Source organism: Pipra filicauda, unplaced genomic scaffold, assembly GCF_003945595.2.
Source record: "Pipra filicauda isolate LSUMZ 115617 unplaced genomic scaffold, ASM394559v2 scaffold593_size253620_pilon, whole genome shotgun sequence".
In the NCBI taxonomy this organism is placed as follows: domain Eukaryota; kingdom Metazoa; phylum Chordata; class Aves; order Passeriformes; family Pipridae; genus Pipra; species Pipra filicauda.
Genome location: NW_024104746.1, coordinates 179397 through 188670, shown reverse-complemented (window position 1 = coordinate 188670; position 9274 = coordinate 179397). Strand labels below are relative to the sequence as shown.

Sequence of the window (9274 nt, the reverse complement as noted above, 5' to 3'; positions counted from 1 at the left end):
GAATTGAGTATTTAGCTCCATGTCTGCAAGCAAAGGGTTAAGGAAATGAGAGCTGGAGCCCCTGGTTGTGGAAACGATCATAGTTTATCATTTCCTAGCCTCTGCCTTGGTCTTTCTGCTTGTAAAGTGTGAACAGTCACAGTTTGGAGACTGGATATCAGTTGAAAAAGAGTGATACATTTTCACAGAGGGGAAGATCCTTAAATGCCCCTATTTACTCTTTCTGGTTTCTCAGAAGACCAAATCAATTCCAAATGGACTGTGTTCTTCTTTAGACTCTTTAGAATCTCTATTAATACAATTTCAGCTTTCAGAAATAGCAGCTTCTTTCATTTACTGACAGGTTTTCAAACAGCTTTCTGTATCTGAATAACTTGTGCAATAAATAGCTTGAATTACTGTAAGTGCAAACTCCCATTTGATTGTTATAGTTCTTTTCTCTAATTGCTGATTATCAAGAGACTGGATTCAGGCAACAGAAGAAAAATGCTTATATAGGAAGAAATTTTTCTTTATTCTGCCCATGAATGCTTTGATTTTGAGCAGTGATGCAGAAAACCACAGTGCTATCTTTAGTATGTTTTGGGAAATTTCCCAAATGTATCAGGGAATATGTATAAAAAATGACACTATAGAATAATTTCTATTACCAAAACCAAAATAAAAATCAGGACTAAATTGTACTAAAGATGCGTTTTTCTAAAGGCATAATATGAAATGGCTTTTGTTCAGAAATACCAGTTTATTACAGAATTGAGAGTTTGCTGCAGTGGTAACATCACAGAAATAGACAACAGAAACTGAAGACATTTGAACAGCTCTGTCTCTGTCTGGCATAATCTCTATATCAATGAATTATACATTTATATATCCATTGCTCTGTTCTGAACTATCCTTGCTAACCACTTATTTCCCAGAAGTGGAACAGAGGTTATTGAAAAGCTGAGATGCATTTTGTGAATTCTTGGAAATGTGCAAGCTCTTCATAGCTTGGGTTCACTATTTGTGTCCTACACATGCCATGACCCACTTAGGCTTTGTGTTTCCTTGAGGGCAAAGAAGTTTTTAAGGCCAGAAGGACATCTGGGGTCTATTCTTAGCCACCATTAACTTGGTTAATGAATGGAATAAATAGCATGTGCAACATCATGGGAAAAATCTGCCTGCTGGCACAGGCTGTGCAGCTGACCAGTCCTGCAGGTCCTTAAGGGTTTCTGGGTTCTGTAGTGGCACTTCAGGGCACCCCAGTTTTTGGGATTGTTAAATGTTTGGACAGTGCTTCCTCGGTGCCCAGCTGAGAAAGTCAGGCAGTTGGCATGGTAAGAAAGGCAGGTGGCTGCTTATGTTTCCAACAGGATGTCTGAGACTTTGGGACTTGTAGGGGGTGATTTTGTTAGGGCACAGGATTAGGATTTCAAGATATCATAATTTCTTTGCTCAGTTTTTTCATGAAGGGATTACTTCTCCATTCGGTCACCCCATGGGCATGCGGGGATGCTGATTCTACTACAGAGGTGCTGTGAGGGTTAATTAGTGATGGCAAAACATTTTGAAATGGCTGATTGAGAAATACTGACAGAGATGAAAGCCGAATAAGTATCTAGATAAATAAATATTCCTTTGTAGTCTTATCATTACAGGAAATTCCCCGTGTACCCAGGATGCTGCACAGGTCACTGAGCAGTCATCTCCCCATTGCCCAGAGTGTTCTCAAGGGGACTCATTTATTTCAGTATTTCACTTTAGTTTCTGTGATGTGAGCCACAATATGTGCCAGAGAGAAAAGCCTGGCAGCCACCAGCAAACACCACAGAAACACCAAAGGGATTGGCAGATTTTTCTTTCCCTGGAGCTCTTGTTCTGCTCTTTCCCTGTGAATTGTGCAACTGCAGAACCTGGAGAACCCCAGGAGGGAGAAGAGGAAGTTGGAGCCTATTCCCATGATTAAAGACAATGCAGAAGAAGGTATCCTCAAGTGAGTGTCCACAAGACAACACCTGCAAGAGCTCTGCTGAAGGCAGTGCAGCCAGCTCTCTGCTTCAGTATGGTCTCTGGTGAGCTATCAGTAGAAGTTTTTCTGCTGCTGGGTCTCTCTGGGACACTCTTCTCCTGCCTGTCTCCTGCCTGGGGGGAAGTAGATAGTTTTGGAGATCCCATGGAGAATATGTGGCTGCTCTCACACTTATGTTGAGTTCTGTGCAGGCTGCTGAGCTCTGCAGGGAGGCTGAAAGGGGAAGAAAGAGTGACCGTGTGGTTCTCCTCCATTTTTACCTTATTCAGACTATAAATCCCTCCATCAGCACCACAGGTCAATGAAAAGATGCCAAAAGAAACAGTACTTGATACCATATCCATCCCATCTGACCCCAGCATGTCTCCCTGCAGATCATCTCCCTTCCCAGCACCAAACCATCGTGAAGGCCAGGCTGAACGGCTGCACAAATTGACTGCTGCATCAGCACAGCAAATCCAGGGCCTCTCAACAGCAACAGGGATGTCTCCTGTCTCCTTAGGTCATAGGGTACAGGGAAGTGCTGGCCGGATGTAAAAAGCATCACTACAGCTTGGGGTGGAGCCATCCCAAACCAGGTGAGCAGCTATTGAAGGTGAGCATTAGACCTCCCAGGAACAGCAAAGCTGTGGTACCCAAGTGCTATGGCCCCACAGGCTCTAACAACTGGGACTGTTGTTTACCCCCTGCTCTCCAGGTGAAGCTTATTTCCGGGAAGGATTTTATCTCAATGGAAAATTTTCCAGCTGGGAAGTTGTCCCCGGTAATCCTTGCATGTCCAGAGGCAGCCACGAGATGGCAGCAGCCCTGTACTGCCGGGACTGGGGATTTGGCTCTGTCCCACTCTCGCCCCTTTCACCTTATAGATGAGGTCTCCAGGCTTGACGAGCACCAAGAAACCCTGGTCCATCCTCTGGGTTGAAGGAGAAGTGACTCCAGAGCGGGGCTCTGAAAGAAGACCTGTGAGCTCAGCTCCCACCTTTGCAAACAAGCTGATGGAGTAGAACCCACTCAGGTTTTTGTTTGCTACCACTCATGCCCAGCCCCAGTGTATTCCTGGGATGTCTCATCTGAAATGAATGTGTGGTATTCTTTCAACTGCTTAGATTTCAATCTAGTGGATGAAAACTGCTAAAATCTCTGAAGGGTCACACAGAAGTGACAAGACAGCCCCTGTCATCTATCCTTTCACTGTGGGTACTCCTGCGCTGTGTAATGACTTGGACAACAAGCAGCAAGTGCTCAGTGATTTGTATTTCACACTTGTTCTTGCTGAGGATGCAGACTTCTTCCTGCTGGGAAGAAGAGAAAACGTTCTGCAGTGTTCACCTTGGGATCCCAGCCAGGTCTGGGACAGTTTCTTTTGCAATGTAAAGCTTATTCTAATGTGTGCTGAGACAATTGCACACAGATAAGGTCTGTGCTTTGCTCCAGCTCCCGGGCTAATGCAGCCAAGGCCATGAAGAGCCAGCTGACTTGGGCTCCCTGACATGTGGCTCAGTCAGTGTGGGGACTGCTTGGTGGTGGTGGTGTGGCAGAGCCTGATGCAGGTGCAGTGGAAGATGAAAGAATCTCAGAATAATGGCATTGGGGAGGGATCTCTGGAGGTCTCTAGTCCAGCCTCCTGGTCGAAGCAGGGGTAACTTCGAAGCCATGTCAGGCTGCTCAAGGCCTTGTCCAGCTCATTTGAAAACTTCTAAGGATGGATCCAGACAATGGAGAGTGAGATCTGGGAGGCTGAGCCTGGGCTCAGTGGGGTGACCCCACTGATTTGCTCTGATGAGAATACAAATGAATTATATGGCTGCAATTTCAAGGCCAGTACTGAATAACCACTTGGGCCTGACCCCCAACTAGGAACTGTAACTAGTTCCAGACTTCGCTCAGAGCTCCGTACTTTGGGGACCTAGGGGTTTGCATTTGGCCCATTGTAAAGAGAGCCACAAAGCTGCAGCCAAGGAGACTTTCCTAAGCTGGACTATAAATCCAGGCTGTTTGCAGGGACAAATGACCCAGGAACCTGAGGCTTTAACTTCATGATTTTGCATTAAGCTCTTGAGGCACAGTTCCAGCCTTTTTCCTGGCCCTTGCCTTGTGGCAAAACGTCAACTGCTGTGACTGCATGGGAACTGATCCAGCTGAAAAATACCCTGCCTGAGGAAAAGATCCCTTTTTATTATGGTCATTGTGATGGCTTGAGGAAGAGGGACATGTGGGCTTGGGGCTGTTGGAATTGCCCCTTTCAATGACAGCCTATGTTTTGGTCACCTTAGGAAGATAATGAAGCCACAGCCGGTAAGACAGGCTGATCCTGCAAGTCCTGCACACAAATTTCCTTCAACAAAGGCTTATGGAGCAGAGCAAAAAGGATTAGTAAAGTTATGGGTTGAGCTGCAAAGGAAGCACATGCTTCATGGCTCCAAACTCTTTCTGCTCATGTGGAATGGATTAAAGATAAAACCAGCCCTGTTATGTGCTTTGCTCCTGAGCTGTTTCGATCCTGTCTATCTTATTCTTCAGAGAATCTTGTATAGGAACTATTATCTGTAATTCAAAACTGTGGCTCTTGTTCCCCAGGTAGCTCATGGGATCCACTTCCCTTTGCCAGAGAATGAGGCATCACTGGGTACCAGGTGCAGTGGTTCAGGAATGCTTAGTGCCAGCCTGGCTGTTTTCTTGCAGGATTTGCCTGTTTGCATCTTTATTTGAAGTATGGAATACCAGGGCACAAGGAAACAAAGTGATTCTGCTGGTGGATCTCTGGTGGGACAATAACCAAATCCACATTTTACATCTGTTTAGCTGGAATCATGGACAGCACAAACATGTTCCTCATGAAACAACAGCTTTATTACTTAGAAACGCTTGGCAATTCCACATCCCATTCCTATTCCCTCGTCTGTGAGGGAATAGCACCTGTGTGAATGACCGCTGTTCTCCCTACCAGGATGTCAGCAGATCCTGTGGCTTGTTTTCCATTGAAATGTCTCCTCTTGGGTAAATATTACATCTGGAGTTGCTTTACCAGTGGCTTTCCTACCTGGAGTTTGTACAACAGGTCAATGCCCTGCTTGGAGATAAGAGGGGTACTTGCTGCCAGTGCTGTTTGCTGCTGTGAAATGCCACCCTGCTCTTCCCTCATCAGCTTCTCCTCCAAACATTTTTGAGTGCTGTTTAAGTCCTGGAGGTTTTTGCAAATTGAGGGAAATTTAATGTTAGATGTTGAGTGTTTGGACAGAGCAGAAGAACTTGTTTATTACAACAACTGTGACTTGTAAATTATTCATCTGTGTGTAATTGAAACACTCAGATCCTCAAAGGTCATGTTACAAAGAGTGAGGTGAAGGATCAGCGAGCTTCCAGCAAAACAGGAAGGTTAACAGGTCCTGGGGAACCCTTCTCCATCCACCTGCATCTACTCTATGACAATGCCTGTTTGTGGAAGAAAACTGTGTTTTGATAAGTGAAGTAATGCACAGACACATGTCTGGGAGGGGACATCTGTAAGGCATCTTCCTCTGTCAGTTTTCCCTCTAGGGGGAAACACAGATTTGAAACCTATTGCAGTGAAATGTATACAAGGTCTGTGGGCACAGAGTGTCAGTGCACAACAAGCTCTGGCCTTTTTGAAATGGAGAAGAAGCTTCTAAAGACCAAGAGGGACCAAGAGGGACCAGAATAGCTGGCTAAGCAGAAAGGAAGCCTGCAGAGTTCTACTCAGCAGTTCTGTCTCCAGACGACACCAGACTTCAACTAATTAAAAAGAGCAGATGCTAGCTGAAACATTAATTGAAACAACTATGATCTCTTGTCTGTTCTTAAATCTGTGTTCTAGCTCTCTCATAGAGGATTTGGAAAGAGAAAGAGTTAACCCTTCTGGTGGCTTATTATTTTGTTAGGCACAACATGTCCTTATAAGATAGCATAATGAAACTTCTATGAATAGGTTTGGATACAGGTTTTTTTCTGGTAAAAACAATTCTGCCTAATAATGCAGAACCATCGTCACAAACAGCATTCTCAGCCCTTCCTTCTCACCATGTTGCCAGTAAAGTGATCTTGCTCAGCTTTCAAAGGCCATGTAGCAGTGCTGTGCACAGGGCCAGCTGCTGTTCTTCCCCATACGTATTGTATTAAGAGGATACCTCTTTGTTAACCTGTGCTCATTTGTTCCCCTCAGCCTGTATTCCTTCTCATTAGACTTGATGTATGATCTGTAGCAAGTGCAAAGAGCTCAGCTGACACCTGATATGCTTATGAATAGCCTGTCTGCCCTGCCACGATTCTGTAGCTATCTCAAAGGGAGCAAACACTCGGTGTATTGCACTCCTCCTGGAACTGGGATGATACCAAAGATTTTCCCCTAAAGCATCCAATTCTGAGCTCTGCTGGAAGCCAGGTACTTGACTGCAGGCACCTCTGCTCTGTTCCAGATTGGCAGTTCCTTGGTCTCATCCTAGTCTCCAGTTCTTGAGAGATCAGGCAAAGGCATTGCTCAAGCAATGCGGCTCTTCCACTGTTCCCTGTCCTCCCTTCTCCAGTCCCCTGCCGTGGGCAGAGGCTCCCTCTGCACAACTACAAGCCCTGGACGTTTCCTACTGCTTTGCTCACACTCCACCCCCAGGGTCCTGTTACTTCCTTCACTCCCACACCCCCAATTTCCTCCCTCTCCATCAGGGCTGGATTCTGTTTCCTCAATGGGCTCACCAAGTCCATCACAGGTCTGGCAATCCTTGTTGAGATGTGTCCTGTGACGCTTTCCTGAGCACCAGCACTCCCATCTAAATACAACATGCTCTGGCTTCCAGTATCCCTTAAATCCCAGAGCGTATCCCTTAACCCCTTTTTCCTTCGCTGACCTCCTTGAGTGATAACTATTGTCATTCCCCACACCCTACTTGCACTGAATGAGGCACAGAATTAGCCTCAAATTTGGCTCCCAAAGAGATTACCAGAGAGAGATGAATTTAGGCTGGAGATCTATGGAGGATTATGGGCTGATTGAGATATTAAAGATCATCCCTGATTCGTTTTCTTACAGGTCTGATGCAAGAAGTGAGTCAGAGACCTTTTGACACAGTTTGACCTGACAGATGCAGCGACTCAGTGGCAGTGTGAGGAGCTCATATTGTTTTGTAAATGGAATAAAGTTCATTTAACACAGTGGGCTTGTATTTGCTGTTAACTCAAAGGCCTCTCACCTGAAAAAAACCTGCAGATCACTTACCCCATCACCACTTGCAGGTGGAAATAGCTCCCGAGGGTGCCGCCTTTGGTGGAGGAGGTGGGTATTTCTGACAGGTGACCCCCTTTCCCAAGGCAGGGTAAAGGTCCTTTTCCTGTGATACTGAGTTCATCGCACTTGAAATATTCACAGTCCCCAGCCCCTTTTTGAGTAGCCAGGACCCTGCCCAAAAAATGCTCTTCCTCCCCTGGGCTGTTTCTCTCAGCAGTGCTGCCAATACTGATCTAATATAACTGCTTTTTTTGGCTGCTTTCTCTTCCTAGGTAGGAATGCTGTCATAACTAAACGACACCTGATTCCCATGGGTCTCTTTAGCCTGTAGGAAAATCGTTTTTTTCCTGTAGCTCAGCTGCAGGTAGGCATCTCCCAGGACTGATGGCTCAGGTAAGTAGCTCCTCTGACTCGGTTCTTGTTGTGCTGAGCTCTCAGTGCCTGTCTTCCTTCTAGATGTGTCTTGCTGACTACTGACAGCCACAATTGAATGGCTCACACACTGAATGATGGCTGATTTTTAGACATTTAGAGGTTAGGAGGTGAAGTTAATGGAAACTTGTTTCCTAGTGCTTCCCTCCCACGTTCTGCCAGCATCTCCCTCTCTCAGCCCCCACTCCAATTTTGCTGCCCTCCAAGCCTCTGCTGTGCTCTGCTGCCCATCCCGTTTTCGCTCTCAGGCAGGTTCTGGTTCAGATTCTGCCCATTTTCTTCCAACAGGACACAAACTCCCACTACAGACTCCACAGCCTGTATCCCTGCAGCTCATCCCCACTTCTGCAGGGCTCTCCTCTGTGTTGGGTACAGCTCCCACTGGAGCAGCCATTCCCTTGTGGTCCCCCAGAGCCGTGTTTGCAGCTGAGCTGTCTGGAGAGAGCATCAGCGTTGCTGCATTTGGGCTGGGGGCAGGTTTATGATTGCTCCTTGAGTTGTTCTTTGTGGCTGCTAACTATGCCCCAGAGATGTAAGGTGTGTCCTGACCTCAGACTTTTCCCTGTGGAAAATGGGGAAAATGGTGCTCAGAGCCTCTGAAGGGAGTTTCTTTCGGGTATGGCAACAGTCTTACCTGGCTGAATGCAGACTTGTGCCAGGTTAAGCCAGTACCCTTTAATGCCTTCTCTGTTCTTGTTCCAATGCAGATTCTAAATTAGAAACCCTACCACTTGCATATTATATGAGTGTGGATTTTGCAATACTGGGAGGCTGCTGAAAGGCTCAGATGCATTCAGGTGCCCAGTGCAACGGTTTTCCCTCGTCACCCCATCTCCCCAGGGGTTGTGCAATATTGGCAAACCTGGTCAGCCCAGTATCCTAGGAGCAGCTCAGGGGGGCCCTGGGCACTGGCTGACTCAGCAGGGACCCTGCTCCCTGCCTGCTCATGGCTTTTCCCCCTGTCAGCAGCAGTGTATCCAAGGCAAATTACCTGGGTTTGAGACAGCTTTGGTTCCAGCTGACATTGGCAGACTCTGTCTTACTATGAACCTTTTAGATACAGCAGCAGGACACCATCCAGGTATGGAAAACAGGCTGAAAACACTTGCCATGCTGTACCCTCTCCAATGGTCTGCCACGTGTGTGTATTACATGAGCTAAAATTTATCGACCCAAATTTCCCTAGACTGTACACTGAAGGGAAAACATCTGGTTCCTGTCTTTCAGATTGAACCCCTTTTGCCAGTTCCCAGATAAAATCTAATGGAGCTTGTTCAGGCTATTCAGCTCAGCAGTGGCTGTGGGAAAGGGTCTTGTAAAGTAAGGGTGTTTAGATTTGTTATCCACGTATTTAGTTTCCCGTAGACCTTTCGGTGCTTTCTTAGCCTGGCCTATGGCTAAAACATTCTCAAGGGACTAGTTAAAAGGCTCTTTTTATTTTCTTGATACTTTTTCTGGCATCTTGTAAAAAACTTTCTGCCTTTGACACTGTTAAATGGTGAAGCAAGGAGTTCTACTGCTACAATACATCTAAGCTGTTTTAAGTTTCTCTGAATATATAGCATTGCAATGAGCCAAGCCCAGTGAACCTCCAG

The 9274-nt window shown here is 46.2% G+C and overlaps 1 long non-coding RNA gene across 1 annotated transcript; it reads left to right on the top strand.

Annotated features, from left to right (window-relative positions):
- The first annotated feature begins 1862 nt into the window (after positions 1–1862).
- LOC120324568 lies at positions 1863–7135 on the top strand. Its single transcript, XR_005565981.1, has 3 exons — positions 1863–2054; positions 2386–2589; positions 7053–7135. It is a non-coding gene; the product is annotated as an uncharacterized LOC120324568 (long non-coding RNA).
- The last annotated feature ends 2139 nt before the right edge of the window (positions 7136–9274 follow it).